The sequence below is a fragment of the Pleurodeles waltl genome, chromosome 1_2 (assembly GCF_031143425.1).
Source record: "Pleurodeles waltl isolate 20211129_DDA chromosome 1_2, aPleWal1.hap1.20221129, whole genome shotgun sequence".
Taxonomy (NCBI): Eukaryota; Metazoa; Chordata; class Amphibia; order Caudata; family Salamandridae; genus Pleurodeles; species Pleurodeles waltl.
The window spans coordinates 406,135,909-406,152,477 of NC_090437.1; the positions used below are offsets into that span (position 1 = coordinate 406,135,909).

At 47.4% G+C, this 16,569-nt stretch overlaps 1 long non-coding RNA gene across 1 annotated transcript in view; it reads right to left on the bottom strand.

Moving 5' to 3' along the window:
- Positions 1-1,510: 1,510 nt before the first annotated feature.
- Positions 1,511-16,569, bottom strand: part of LOC138295602 (uncharacterized) — a 35,816-nt gene continuing 20,757 nt past the window's right edge. The window contains exon 3 of the long non-coding RNA XR_011203639.1: positions 1,511-3,494. This is a non-coding gene — a long non-coding RNA (uncharacterized lncRNA). The remainder of the gene's footprint in view (positions 3,495-16,569) is intronic.

Below are 16,569 nucleotides of genomic sequence, written 5' to 3' on the forward strand. Positions count from 1 at the left end.
GTATGTCATTGTTGTGCAAGTAGCTAGATTTGTACTGTCACATCTGATGACATTAAATCAAAAGGGAGCTAATGATCATTCATTTGGGGGGATGGCAGTAGGATGGTGCTAGGTAGTATTGTATTTTATTATGTATTGTGATTCATTGGCCTACGTAACATTTTGCTCACCTCCTACTGACTGGAATTTTCACTGTGTAATTTTTCCTATGAAATATAATTTATACTGGAGGTGAGCCTGACTGAGGTGAACCCTAATGTATTGGACTAGACTTGCTCTCAGAGTAAGGGGCAGATTTAAGAAAATTTAAGCTGCACATAGTGCAGTGCCACTTTCCTTGCTCCCCTTAGTGCCCCCCTATCGCCACTATGTGTTTGCCGTATTTAAAATACGGCACACCATGGCGCAGGGTAGGGGGTAATAGCATCCTTTGTATTGACGCTATTGATGTAGTCTGTAGGAGTAGCACCAAAATGTTGGCGCTACTCCTGCAGAGTACATAGGGGCCCATTATTATAAATAATGGTATGCCTCCTTTTAACGCCTGCTCTGAGCAGACATTGAAGGTGCCAAAAAAATGGCGCAGGGAAATCTAGGAGATTTCCTTGCGCCAATTTTTCGTCCCCCCCCTTACAGGGGAAATCCTCCCTGGCATACATTATACCTGGCGCAGGCATAATGTGGCGCAATGGTTTACAAAGTAGCTCAATGCGTGTGTCACTTTGTAAATATGGCACTGGGGGAAAATGCCACTGTAGCGTTGCCTTAGCGTAAAGAAATGACGCTATGGCAGTGCTAATTTGGCGCTAGGGGCTCTTAAATCTGCCCCTAAATCTTTTGATTCTTATGGAGCAGACCCATGTTAGACTGTCTTGTGCTTTGAACTTAGAATTATTTGTTTGACCATGCTGCATTCGATTGAGCTTCGTGCTAGTTCTCTATGTTGATGGACTGACTATATTTTGTTTTCTGTAATGAACTTAAATCTTTTCTTAAAACATTATGGTTTCTAACCTACATCTGACTTATTTTATTAACTAAACTCCCTGTTTATTTGTAAATTCTGATTATGTTAGAGGCATATTACCTCATCTATTCTTCAGGATAACACCGCCCCGATCCTGCAAAAGAGCTTTATCTTAATGTTGAGAGTGTGCATATGTGCCTGTGTGTTGTGCGCCTCAGGCATATGATTTTAACGATGGATATATACAGGGGCAGATTTAAGGAAATGCAGTGCCACGTTCTTTGCACCCCTTTTCAGAGGACACCGTCTACAAGAGAAGATCTCAGAAGAGCGAGCTTCCCCGCGCATATCTCTGGGCCATTAGAAAATGTTACTAGTGTAAACTATGCAACTGAAAACTGAAGTTATTAACAAAACAAAAACGAGATAGCATTGCCAAAAAACGCAAAAGCCGACAAGGAAATAGTCACTCGTGTTTGTGAAAAAATAGATGCTTTTTAGTAATAAAATATAACAACTGATATTCATTATTCTATACTGATATGTCTCTTTCAATACAGTTGACCCTTACAAGAGAAATTTGAGAAACACTGAATCAACATTTATTCATCTGCCCTAGATTCAAAAGTAATATCAAATATAACAAGGACAAGTGCAGATAAGGTATGCCATAGCCACATATTTTCCTGGAGACAACATCTGTTTTAATTGTTATACCGAAGATTAACAATAATATAATTATTTATTACAAATAAAAATGAAAGGCAGCCACTCCACCTCCAGTTGATACAGCGCTGAATTTGTGTTGCAGACAAGACCGTTGCATCGTTGTTGCGTTTTGCAGTTTCTTGTCACGTCATAGCTAGTTTGGTGAGTTGGGTTTGCCTTGCAGACCGAACATGTTTATTATTTTTGAGGAATGCTGTGTTTCTCTTACAGTGTGCCTCTTTCAGTCCTTAATCTATTATTAGTATTTTTTTAACCAAATTACATGATGGTGCCTGCTAATGCAGGTAAATAATGTCTCCTTTTTGCAAATTAAATTCGTGGTATGGAAATGTAGCTTTTGCACATATCCTGAAAATCCTGCATGGGTTGAACTTTTTACCATTTGGTGTGCTTCTTTTTAGCATAAGTAGTACACCTGTGGGCATCTGTGTTTAGCTTTTCCTTGAGATGTCAAAAAGAGATTTTCTGTTGCATTCTGCCTTCACTCCAGTTTCACTTGGTTTATGGAAAGAGGAGTGCTGTCCCTGTGTACAGACAAGGCCCATCGTTCAGGAGGCACTCACTAAGGCCCTTCTCTGTAACTATGAGATGCCAGAATATCAAAGATATCTTACAGCATGTTATGTGGAAGTATGTCATTAGGCCAGGATGGAACTTGGAGACTTTCACTCCATAGCATTCTGTGGAGTTCCATAAAAACTCAGAGATTCCATGGAGTTAAGCAAGCTGCAGAATTTGAGCATGTTGCGCTCCTCGCTTTGCTTTTTAGCACCAGGATCTTGTTCTCTGTGGTAAAATCAATGCAAACGGCACCCGCAGCGCACCAAAGGGCACTGCTTCTTTCTGACACTCAAGTAGATTTACTACTCGAGCTGCAACTTTCTCAACATGAACGGTCACGACCTGCTGTGAACATCTGGTTTGAGAACTCTCACTGGGAGGCACTAGATTGCCTGAAAATGGGGGACACAAATACTAGCTCAAGCTCACCAACTTAATGTTGGTGAGCCGCGCATGAGAAAAAACTCCACCATGCGGCGGTTGACAGAGTTTTGCTGCTCCAAGCAGAGGACGGAGTGGGCAAAACTGTGCTGACAGAGCAGAATTTTTCATCCATCCCTATATTTTATAAAAGTACAAGAGTCATGATGTCATGGCAGAAGTGATGCCTGGAGGTATTCAATAGGTCTAATCATGGTTGGCTTTAGGGTGGTACAACTGGTGCAGCTGCTTTGATGAGGCGCGCAATGTATAAAAAAAACCTACGGGTTTAAAAGCAGGTGAATTTCCTTGAGCTACCAGCAGTTTCAGGCAACAATAAAATGTCAAAATAACTCTGGTCATTAATATTACTGCTCACAAGAGATTTAAATTTTGTCTAGTGGCAGTAGTTTTGACTCATCATACAGTACCACAGAGGGATAATGTGCCTGCTGTAAAGAACATGTGCAATGCAGATCACAAAACTGAGTGTGAGTGAACTCTGAGTAGCACTTTACAAAAATGAAATATACGTGGTAGAGGGACTCTGAAGAGATGAGGGGCTCTGTTAGAAAGCGATAGTGAGGATATCCATGTGGAAAGAGGTCATGGGGAGATGCCAAAAACATTTCCACCACCAGTGCTAAAGCCGGCCGTGGTTCTAGTACAGAGCCATGAGCTGGGTGGTCACATGCACAGTCACGTTTAATGTATCTGGTGGCAGTGACCTGCAACGAGGAGCGCTTCCCAGAGCATGCAAATGAACTTCCAATGCCATCAGCTGGATGTGCGTCTCAAACATCCTCAAGAGCCAACCCTGTGAGGAGAAAAAAATAGGTTTAGAAACCTTGCTACATTATGTTAAAAAGCATACAGATCCAATGCAATAACAGTATGTCGCTGGTGCTCTTCAACTGTATGTGAGCTCTCCTCTTACCTTTTGTAATTTTTACATATTTTTATGTAGTCAGCATTGACCAGTGAGCTCAACAGAGATACTCTATGATGAAACTGTGCGGCTAAGATTGTATGGACACAGCCACGCTAACAGATGAAGAAGAATGGGGTGTTAGTACAGTCTGGTTGGGTCTGGTCAAATTCCATCTGTTGCTATTTTCTGTCATTATATGGGTCAATTACAATTCATGTTTATTATCCTCATCGTTCTTGTGCCAAACAATGTTTATCTTAGGTGTTCATTTCTAAAATTTGAAAATACTTTCTTTATATGGATAATGGCAAGAGTTCTACATGCCGTCTATCAAATGAATACACTGGCCCCGAAACAGAACCTGGAGACACTATAGAGACTTGCTGTGTTGCTTTGTGCATGCTATTGTGTTATGCTTTATTGTTTACTTTAGATATGTCAGCAAATGCTGTTAAATGTCCTGCTAAAAGAAGCACATGCCTTAAAAGTTCCAATAACAAGCAACCACCATCTAAGGTGGTAAAATAGTGCAGCTCCTGCATGTCAACTACTTGTAGTGGTTGAACGGTAAGAACAGCTCAATTGAAGTCAGATCATTTTCAGACTAGTTGTATAATTTCATGACAAACCAGAGACAGTCATGCTTCTAAAGTGCTTCCAAGAATGGGTATTTCACTGGACATTGCTAGCCCTATCTCTTGGCCCACTTGTTTTGAAGAAGCTAGTGATGCTTTCAATAAGAAGAAGGGAAATGTGGTACTTTCGCCAAGGTATGATTATAGGATTTAAATAGAACCTGGTGAACAAATACCTAGTAGTCAAATGTATGCCCTTACTAAATCAGAAACAGAATGTCTCAGACCGAACCTGGATTAGAATTCGACTAATTGGTTTATAAGGCGCTCACAATCTTCTGCTTCTACTTTATTTGTTTCCTAAAAATGAGTTAAACTGAGAATGTGTATAGACTACAGAGATCTGAATAAAATAAAAAAAGACTCATTATTGTTTGTTGTTAATATCTATTCTGTTAGATCAGATTTGAAACAGAAAGATGTTCAGGACACTGGGTCTCAAGGGAACTGACCAACTAGTTAGAAAGGGTGATAAATGAAAATGGTATTCTTTACTGAGTTTAGGTTGTCCAAATATCAGGTCGTACCCTTAGGTCTCAGGAATGCTCCAGCAGCATTTCAGTATTTAATTGAGGAGTTATTGAGAGGATCTTTGGATGTATTTTGTATTAAGTATTTTATTGAGGCATTATTAAGAGGATCTTTCGATGTATTTTGTATTGTATACTTAGATGATATTTTGATCTATCCTGACTCCTTAGAAAATCAAATACCACTTGTTATGACAACTTTACGACTTTGGACAGATCACCATCTTTCATTAACATGGTTAAATGTAATTTTCACAACACTACTATAGTAGTAGTTTTTGGGGTGTTTCATTACACCTAGGGGCTTTAAGATAGATGAAAAGAAAGTGTCAGCTATTATGCAGTGGCTCATACCAACCTCAGTCAATGCTATTTCAAGTTATTTGTCCTTTGACAATTTTTATAGCTAGTTCACTCGTCAGTTTTCTGTAATCATAACTCCATTACCAAGTTATTATGAAAATTAGCTGTTTTTGTGTGATCAAAAGAAGAAGATCAAATCTTTTTTTATTTTTTTTGAGGGATTGTTTTTCATTTCTGCGACATCCTAATGGTGAATATCCTTTTATTGTTCAGACAGCCGCTTCCTATAATGCTGTGGGAGGAATGTTATCTAATTCAAACACTGGACAGGTTCACCCACAGTCTTAAGTTTTTCAAGAAATGTTCATCAGCAGATTTAACTCACACATTCACACAATCACAAGGAACATTTGGCTATGAAGAGCTCTTATAAGGACTCAAAACAATATTTGCTTTGTGGTTGAGCACACTAAAGGTCTGTCATGTTCACAGAAATGTTCATTTCCTGAAATCTGCCAGAGGACTTACCCTTGGGCAGCTCAGATGGACTCTGTTTTATTTTTACTACTTTGTGTAATAGAACATAAAAATAGGAATGAACCAGAAAGAATATTGTATCAAGGGAATGCTATACATTTATCATTAGTTTGGTTAAGATAACAGGCTATGAAGTTACTTGATTTGATTTGAAGGTAACTAGACATCCTGGAATAGCTAAGACTTTAACAATAAGAAGATATTTTGGTGACCATGTTTTTGCTGATGTTAAGGGTTATGTATAAATATGTTCAATCTGTACTTAAATTAAGAGTTTGCATATTAAACCATTTATTGAGACCTTTGTTTGTTTCACAAGAACCTTGGTATATAGTGACTAAGGATTTAATTGTAGAGCTGCCCAAAGGTCAAGGCTGCACAGTAATTCCAGGGGTGGACCATTTGACTAAAATGGGTAATTTCATAGCTCTGCCTTAGCTACATACCTCCAACTAGTTAGCAATTATTTTTGCACATACATTATTCAACTGCATGATATTCCACAGTCCTGATTACTAACAGAGGCCTCAATGTATTTCACAATCCTGACCTGCTTTATGCAAAGAGCTAGATATAGAAGTTCATCTGTCTACCTCTTATATAATTGATATTCAGCAAAACAATACAGATGGCCTTTGAAAAAGGTAAGGAGGATAATGAATGCTATGATGACAGCAACAGAATGCCAGCACTTCAAAATGTTGCAGGTGAGAAGGTATAGTTATACTCACAAAACATTGTATTAGAAAAAACATCTACATGGCTGCTTACATTTGTGGGTCTATTTGTGATTCAGCAGATTGTGACTCCAGTTACTCTTTGATTAAAAAGCAAGATTTCATGTATTTTTGATAAAACTCTGTTCTGCAAAACGTGTCTTGCTTGACATCCTACGTAAGGTCAGGTGAATGCAGAAAGTAAATATGAGCTACATAAGATTTCAGATGCAAGTATTGTAAGATAAAAGTGCCATATTTGAAGGATTTAAAGGGGTTTGGTCCTAAGGAAAGAGCATGGAACCCTGCCACCAATCGCCATGCTCCATATTTGCTGCAAGAAATTTCTGTAAGATGTCCTGACAAACCAGCATGTCCACCGATAAGATGGTGGGCTTCGGGTGGGGTGGCACTATCAGGCTTACCTCTTAAGGTTTGGTTAGCATGGGGCATCAATACCCCAATGCCATGTGTGCTAAATTCACATCAGTGAAAGAAAGGCTGGTGATCCCTGCAGAGTGTCTGTGCTGTCTGGACTGAGGCTTCACATGTGTTGAGAAAGCACTATTCCAGAGTTCTCTGGCAATGAACTCTATTTCCCAGCAAGCCATGAACTCTCACGTAGTTTAGAGATGCGGAGGTCATCTTGGCTATCTGGGCATAACTTCCCTTGTAGCTAATTGCGTCTTTGCTATGTATTCATGATATAGGGCCTGATTACAACTTTGGAGGAGGTGTTAATCCGTCCCAAATGTGACGGATATGCCACCAGCTGTATAACGAGTTCCATAGGATATAATGGACTCGTAATACGGCTGGTGGTATATCCGTCACTTTACCGTCACTTTTGGGACAGATTAACACGTCCTCCCTGTATCTAGGATTTCTGAGAACAGTTGCTTCTTTTAGACTTGCTTGAAAGGCATTGGAAATACAGAGAAGTATATCTGAAAGTTGAATTGTATGATGTATATTAACTTTTAATTATTTCAACATTTAATGTGAACTCTCCTAAAGACTGAAGGATTATTGCAATGCGCATGAAGTTTATTCTATGTTGTGAAAAGAAGGATTCTTAAGTCTAGACTATGGTCCTCATTACAACATTGGCGGTAAATCCCGCTTACCGCCATGCAGAAGACCGCCAACACACTGCTGTGGCGGCGGAATACCGCTACAGCTATTACGACCCACAGCCCGGAATCTGCCAAAATCTAGACACCCACACAAGTCCGCCACACCAAAGGTCAGTGATAAACTGGCGATAACAAAACTGACACCGTCACGCCAACAGGAATACGCCCACACTATTATGACCCATGAATACACGTAGCAGTCTTTCAACCGCGGTAAACCATTGCCGGTTCACACCGCCGCACTTAAAATACACACACATCTACAAAACGCAACCACATTGGACAATTTGAAATACACACACCTGATACACATACACACACCACTCCCACACACCCAACCCAATATAAAACACACACCCACATCACCCACAAACCCTTACGACCAAAATTGAGAAAGAAGCCCAGAGAGAGAGACACCACCAGAGACAACACTAGCATCCACAGGCACACAACACCATCACTCACACAATATCCACGCACCTCAGACAACACACACAAGCACATCCCCTCATACATCACAACTGACACCACCTCACACATCACCCACACCACATCAAGGCACCTCAACGACACCCCTGGTTCTCTGAGGAGGAGCTCAGGGTCATGGTGGAGGAAATCATCGGGGTAGAGCCACAGCTATTCAGATCACAGGTGCAGCACACCTCCATAGCTTGGGAGATGGAGCTATGGCGCAGAATCGTCGTCAGGGTCAACGCAGAGGGACAGCATCCAAGAACACGGGATGACATCAGGAAGAGGTGGAACGATCTATGGGGGAAGGTGCGTTCCGTGGTCTCAAGACACCAGATTGCAGTACAGAGGACTGGAGGTGGGCCACCACCTCCTCCCCCACAACTAACAACATGCGAGGAGGAAGTCTTGGCTATACTGCATCCTGAGGGCCTCGCAGGAGTAGCAGGAGGAATGGACTCTGGTAAATCAAATCTTAACTATTACATCGCCCACACTACCTGCATGCTATCACATACCCCACCCTCAACCCCATCACTCCAACACCCCACAAATGTCCCACTATCACAACCCACCCATCCCCACGCCAAGCCCTGCATGCAACACCAAAGCATGGACACCCATCACCAAAGCATGCCCACTACAGATACCCACACAGACCCCAAAACAATTATCAAACAAGGTCCTAGACAAGAATGCAAGCACTGGAGTACAGGGTCACCCACCCATTGCACACAATGGCACACACAGATTCAATATTCATGCCTTTACACCCCTGCAGGACCCCTACCCAACGTCACCGGACGGGAGGTTCCAGACCTGTCCACTCCCCCCACAGAAGAGGCCCACAGTGATGACAGCAGCTCTGTCCAACTGGATCAAGATGACCAGCCCGGCCTATCTGGGACCTCGGGACAGTCAGTTCCCCTGACACTGGCACATGCCACTACATAGCCTCCCCCCTCAGGAAACACCAGCACAGCACCCACCCAGCGGGCCCATCCCTCTGTTCCCAGGACACGTCAAGCAGCAGTGTGTCCACCACTACAGGGAACCCAGGCAAACCCACCACCCCAAGAAAATCAGGGACCTGAGGGCAGTGGGCACACGGTTCAGGGACAGAGGCACAGGAAAACAGGGGAACTGGGAGGAATGCTGTGCGACAGGGGAAGGACAGGCCCAGGGAACCCACTCTCCACGCGGCCCTCTCCAACATCACGGGAGCGTACCATCATTCCCAGGAGACGATGGCAACGGTACTGGCCAAGTTTCAGGAGACCCAGCGGCTGCAGGAGGAACAGTATCTGGTGATCAGGGAGGAACTCAAGTCCCTCAACAACACCCTGGTCACCATTGTAGGGGTGATGAAGGACCTTGTCAACACCAGAAGGGACACTTTGGCACAACAAGGGGCCCCTGACACTAGCCTGCTTGATGAACAGCCCACCACCTCCGCCTGTGCTAGTGGGCAGGAAGCACTGCCACAGGACCACGACACCAGCACCATACCCCATGCAGATGGAGAACCACCCCACAAACGGTCCCTGACATCCAGGACAAAGACAGAGAACAATGCCAAAACCCCTGCCAGGAAATTAGACCCCCCTGAATGTCAGCCTTCTGTCCCACTTCGTCACCCTGTCCATCCATGATCTGCCCTAGCTCCACTTCCTATGCCCCTTTGGACAATGCACCTGTGAAACAAATAGACTGGACTCTGCCATGGCAAATCCTCTACCATCACCCCTGCCCATTTTACAAGCCCCTCCACTAATTTGCACTGAAATAAACACCCTTGAATCACAAAATAATCTGGAGTCAGTCTGTGCTTTCACAAATGTGTATTTGCAATAACTAGGGAAAATAGCAATGTCGATTGTGTTGTCAACATACCGATGTAACACAGCTCTAGTCCATGAGGTAATATAGCAGAGGTCACACAGTGTGACCCACATCTGTGAAATAGAAAGGCAAAGTGACAAGTCAGGGTCCATACACTGGGTGAAAGTTACAGACATGTGATAGGTCTAACAATTGTATGAGATGTGTGAGGCAGTGACATCTTTGTTACCTGTGTCTCACTGGAAGTATTGCTGGATAACATTGTTTCTGTTGTCAATATCCTCTTCTTCTGTCTCCTCTTCTTCACTGTCCACAGGCTCCACAACTGCCACAAGACATCCTTCTGGACCATCCTCCGGAAGAAAAGGCACCTGTCATCGCAAAGCCAGGTTGTGCAGCATACAGCAGGCCACGATGATCTGGCACACCTTCTTTGGTGAGTAGTAGAGAGAACTAGTTCGCCCATGTGCCTCATTGTAGGGGTCCTCTGCCCTTGTCCTGGGATTTCTCACTGGGGTCAGTAGCCATGACAGGTTGGGGTACCCAGAGTCACCTGCAAATGTCGAGGGACAACTGTTAGACACACACTAACCTTTGGTGAGTAGTAGAGAGAACCACCTGTGATATGGAGGCACCGGAACCTGGCCTTCAGGAGGCCGAAGGTCCTTTCTATCACTCTCCAAGTTCGCCCATGTGCCTAATTGTAGCAGTCCTCTGCCCTTGTCCTGGGATTTCTCACTGGGGTCAGTAGCCATGACATGTTGGGGTAATCAGAGTCACCTGAAAATATCGAGGGACAACTGTTAGACACACACTAACCCTTAGGGACATCCCCAGACCCAGACAACTATTCACAGGGTATAGGGTCCTTGCCCTCACCTATTAGCCACACACGGTGCCTCTGGAGTTTCCCCATAACGTAAGGGATGCTGCTATTCCTCAAAATGTAAGTGTCATGCACTGAGCCATGAAACTTGGCATTCACATGGGAGATGTACTGGTCGGCCAAACACACCATCTGCACATTCATTGAATGGTAACTCTTCCTGTTTTTATACACCTGTTCACTCCTACGGAGGGTACCAAGGCCACATGTGTCCCATCAATGGCACCTATGATGTTGGGGATATGTCCCAGGGCATAGAAGTCACCTTTCACCGTAGGCAAATCCTCCCTGAGGGAAAACGATGTAGCTGCGCATGTGTTTCAGCAGGGCAGACAATACTCGGGACAACACGTTTGAAAACATAGGCTGGGACATCCCTGATGCAATGGCCACTGTAGTTTGAAAAGACCCACTTGCCAGGAAATGGAGTACTGTGAGGGCCTGCTTTAGAGAGGGGATCCCTGTGGGATGGCGGATTGCTGACATCAGGTCTGGCTCCAACTGGGCACACAGTTCATGGATTGTTGCACAATCAATTCTGTAGGTGACTATTACGTGTGTCTCTTCCATTGTCGACAGGTCCACCAGCGGTCTGTACACCGGAGGATGACGCCATCTCCTCACCTGCCCCAGCGGACGTGCCCTATGGACAAGAACAGCAAGCAGAGAGTCAGGCAACACTGAGGTATTAAAAAATATTTAATTTGCACACATTTGTTATTCCGCAATGTGCTGTCACTGTGTGTATGCAGGGCCTAGATTGGTGTGATGCAGTTATTATTAATGCCATGTGGCCCCCTGAAATGGCGGCTGCCTGACCTGTAAGGTGGGACAACGGGATATGAGGTAACTGCGCTGGCGTTGTACACCGTTGCGTAGGCGGTCGAAGACCGCGGCGCAATCCTGCATTGGTTATCATTGGACCCTATGGGTCCCAGGAGCCAATGACGATGTACGCCGGGACGTGACCTCCATTTTCTGCCGGTTCACTCACTTGATACCTGACCTTCGACAGGAGAGGACCTACACTGCAAGTGCTGCTGTGACCTCAGTCTGGAAGCAACAATGGCTCATGTGTCTGGGGAAAGGGCTCCTGCCTTCACTTTGGAGGAGTTGGAGAAGTTAGTGGATGGGGTCCTCCCCCAATACACACAACTCTACGGTCCTCCAGACAAACAGGTGAGTACACTGTGAGCATGCTGTATGGGCAATGCCTGTTTGGAGTGGTGTGGATGGAAGATAGAGGGGGGGACTGAGCCCTGCATGAGCAGACGGTGAGTGTATGTGCATCAGGGCAAGGGTGGGAACGTGGGTCAATTAATGTGAAGGTCCAGACGGTTAAAGATTTTCCTTTTCCCCTGTACTATTCCTGTAGGTCAGAGCCCACCAGAAGAAGGATATTTGGCGTGCCATCTCCAAGGACGTCCGGACCCTGGGGTTCCACCACAGACGGAGCACCTACTGCGAGAAAAGATGGGAGGACATTCGCCGCTGGAGCAAGAAGACGGCGGAGGCCCAGCTGGAGATGGCCTCCCAACGTGGGAGGGGTGCCCGTCGACCCCCTGATGTTCCGGATCCTGGCGGTGGCATATCCGGAGTTGGATCGGCGCTTGAGGGCATCACAATAGCCACAAGGGGGTGAGTACCGTCACATCCATCTGACTCTGCATGCATTACGAGGTGTCTGGGTGGGGGAGGTGGTCAGTGGGTTCCCCTAGGCCAGGGCGAGCATTGTAGGCAAGGTCCCTTTGTGAGGCAGGCTATGTGGCACCCCAACCCCACCAGAGGTAAGAGCCATCTACACCTAGTCAGGCTCCTGTGACTTCCATGTGTGCAGCAATCGGGCATGGACCTTGTACCCCATGGGCATGTGAATAATATAGGAACTCTAAGTGCATGGCGTAGTGCAGAGGGCTGCTGTGTCTGTAGTGTCCGCCAACGGTAGTGGTATTGCATGCACTGAACATGTCCTTCTTCTGTCTCCCCCCCCCCTTTTTGTGGTCTCCCTGTTCTTGTGTGCAATAGCATAATCAGGCAGAGGAGCAGAAAGTCGTGCATCATGGAAGCTGCCCATGCTCCTGGAACTGACAACCAGCCCCGGACGACTGACCACTGGGGATGGCAGCCATGTCTGCGGTGGTGCCACTGGCTCAGGATTTTGCGGGGCCACTGGTGGTGTTTGCGGTGGGGACATTCGCGGTGGTGCTGGCGCCAGCCTCTGTGGCATCAGTGCTGGCGGTGGGCTCTGTGGCGGCGGTGCTTGCAGAAGCCTCTGTGGCATCGGTGCTGGTGGCGGGATCTGTGGCGGCGGTGCTTGCGGTGGCCTCTGTGGCAGCAGTGCTTGCCGCGGCCTCTGTGTCATCAGTGCCGGCAGCGGGATCTGTGGTGGCGGTGCTTGCGGTGGCCTCTGTCGCATCGGTGCTGGTGGCGGGCTCTGTGGCGGCGCTGCTTGCGGCAGCCTCTGTGGCATTGGTGCTGGCAGCGGCCTCTGTGGCATCGGTGCTGCCGGCGGGCTCTGTGGCAGCAGTGTTGGCGGCGGGCTCTGTGGCGGCGGTGCTGGTGGCGGCTCAGTGACTGCTGTGCTGGTGGCGGCCTCAATGACAGTGGTGCAGGTGGCGGTGCAGGTGGCAGTGCAGGTGGCGGTCTTCTCCGCCGTACAGGTTGGCGTCCGCGTGGACTGAAGGTGTGACACTGGTCCAATTGTGGGTGCCACCATGCCCTCTCCTGACCTGCCCTTAATTTTCTGGCCCTTCCCCACCTTGGTTGGTGGCGCAGCTGTCTTTCCACCATCCCTTTTCGTTTTCCCTGAGCCCGTGGTGGCAGCTGTTTTCTGCTTCTCCCTCCGGGATGTGGGCAACCTTTTGACTTTTGCAGGTGGCGGAATGTCCTTGCTCTCGGTCCGTGGGACACTGGCAGCCCTGTTGGTTGGCGCACTCCAATAGCCCGCAGTCGTGGCACCACTGTGCCCGGTGATGTGGTGGCTGAAGTGCTGGGTTGGGACCTGGAAAGGCGGGCCCTAGGGGACGGACGGGGGGGAGGTGTAGGGAAGAGGTCAATAGTAGACATGAAAAGCTTTTTTGACACACTGGGACGGGTAAATGGAGTGGGTTTGGGAGTGGAGGAAGAGGTAGTGGTTGTAGGAGGTGTACGTTTGCTGACTTTGGGTGAAGGTGCATGGGCTGGAGGCTGTTGTGAGGTGGATGGCTGTTGGGTGGGTGTGTGGCTGTGTTTGTGTACTTTGGGAGGAGGGATCACAGACACACTGGGAGAGGACACAGGGGATGTGTGAATGGTAGTGGGGGTGGTGAGTGCATGTGAGCGGTGTGTGGTGATGGGCGTGCTGGTGATGGAGGTAGTGGCTGAAGATGTAGTGCATGCAGGTGTGAGTGGAGAGGAGACAGGGAGGGAGGAGGGAGACATGGAGGAGGGGGACACAGTGGAGGCAGTGGATGTTGGTATGTCTGCATGGGTATGATGCTTGTGTGAGTGCCTGTGGGATGTGTGGTGCTTATGTTTGCCTGGGCCACTTTTGTGTGTTGAGGTGTGTGCATGCTGGTCTGATGGTGTGCTTGGGATAGGCTGAGGTACAGGGGATTGGGTCTGGGTGGAGGAGGTTGGAGACACCTCGTAATGCATGCAGAGTCAGATGGATGTGACGGTACTCACCCCCTTGTGGGTGCTGTGATGCCCTCAAACGCCCATCCAACTCAGGATACACCACCGCCAGGATCCAGTACATCAGGGGGGACATGGTGCGACGGGCACCCCTCCCACGTTTGGAGGCCATCCCCAGCTGGGCCTCCGCCGTCTTCTTGCTCCAGCGGCGAATGTCCTCCCATCTTTTACGGCAGTGGGTGCTCCGTCTGTGGTGGACCCCCAGGGTCCAGACGTCCTTGGCGATGGCACGCCAAATATCCTTCTTCTGGTGGGTGCTGAACTAGAGGAATAGTACATGGGAAAAAGGAAAATCTTTAACCGTCCGGACCATCACAGTCCCCACCTTTGCCCTGACGCACATACACTCACCGTCCGCTCATGCAGGCCTCAGCCCCCCCTCTGTATCTTCCATCCACACCCCTCCAAACAGGCATTGCCCACACAGCAGGCTCCCAGTGCACTCACCTGTTTGTGTGGAGGACCGTAGAGTATCGTGTACTGGGGGAGGACCCCATCCACTAACTTCTCCAACTCCCCTGAAGTGAAGGCAGGGGCCCTTTCCCCAGACATATGAGCCATAGTCGCTTCCAGACTGAGGTCACAGCAGCACTTGCAGTGTAGGTCCTCTCCTGTCGAAGGTCAGGTATCAAGTGAGTGAACAGACAGAAAATGGCAGTCACCTCTGTGGCGGTGTGTACCGTCACTGACGGCATACATTGTCATTGGCTCCTGGGAACCATAGGGTCCAATGTTAACCAATGCAGGATAGCGCTGCGGTCTTCGACTGCCTACCGCGACGGAGTACACCGCCAGCGCAGTTACCTCATATCCCCTTGTCCCACCTTACAGGTCAGGCAGCCGCCATTTCAGGGGGCCACATGGTATTAATTTTAAATGCGTCACACCTATCCAGGCCTTGCATACACACAGTGACATGCACATTGCGGATTGACAAATGTGTGCAATAAACATTTTTTTAATACCTCAGTGTTGGCTGACTCTCTGCTCGCTGTTCTTGTCCATAGGGCACATCCGCTGGGGCAGGTGAGGAGATGGCGGCATCCTCCGGTGTACAGACCACTGGTGGACCTGTCAACAATGGAAAAGAGACACGTAATAGTCACCTACAGACTTGATTGTGCAACAATCCATGAACTGTGTGCCCAGTTGGAGCCAGACCTGACATCAGCTATCCGCCATCCCACAGGAATCCCCCCTCTAGTGCAGGTCCTGTCATTACTCCATTTCCTGGCAAGTGGGTCTTTTCAAACTAAAGTGGCCATTGCATCATGGATGTCCCAGCCTATGTTTTCAAACGTGTTGTCCAGAGTATTGTCTGCCCTGCTGAAACACATGCGGAGCTACATCGTTTTCCCTCAGGTGGAGAATTTGCCCACAGTGAAAGGTGACTTCTATGCCCGGGACATATCCCCAACATCATAGGTGCCATTGATGGGACACATGTGGCCTTGGTACCCCCCGTAGGAGTGAACAGGTGTAGAGAAACCGGAAGAGCTACCGTTCAATGAATGTGCAGATGGTGTGTTTGGCGGGCCAGTACATCTCCGATGTGAATGCCAAGTTTCCAGTTTCAAGTTTCAGTGCATGACGCTTACATTTTGAGGAATAGCAGCATCCCTTATGTGATGGAGCAACTCCAGAGGCACCGTGTGTGGCTAATAGGTGAGGACAAGGACCCTACACCCTGTGAATAGTTGTCTGGGTCTGGGGTTGTCCCTAAGGGTTAGTGTGTGTCTAACAGTTGCCCCTCGATATTTTCAGGTGACTCTGGTTACCCGAACCTGTCATGGCTACTGACCCCAGTGAGAAATCCCAGGACAAGGGCAGAGGACCGCTACAATGAGGCACATGGGCGAACTAGGAGAGTGATAGAAAGGACCTTCGGCCTCCTGAAGGCCAGGTTCCTGTGCCTTCATATGGCAGGTGGTTCTCTCTACTACTCACCAAAGAAGGTGTGCCAGATCATCGTGGCCTGCTGTATGCTGCACTACCTGGCTTTGCAACAACAGGTGACTTTTCTGCCGGAGGATGGTCCAGAAGGAGGTCTTGTGGCAGCTGTGGAGCCTGTGGAGTGTGAAGAAGAGGAGGCAGAAGAAGAGGATATCGACAATAGAAACAACGTTATCCAGCAATACTTCCAGTGAGACACAGGTAAGAAGATACCACTGGCTCACCCATCTCATACAGTTGTTTGACCTATCATAAGTCTGTCACTTTCACTCAGTGT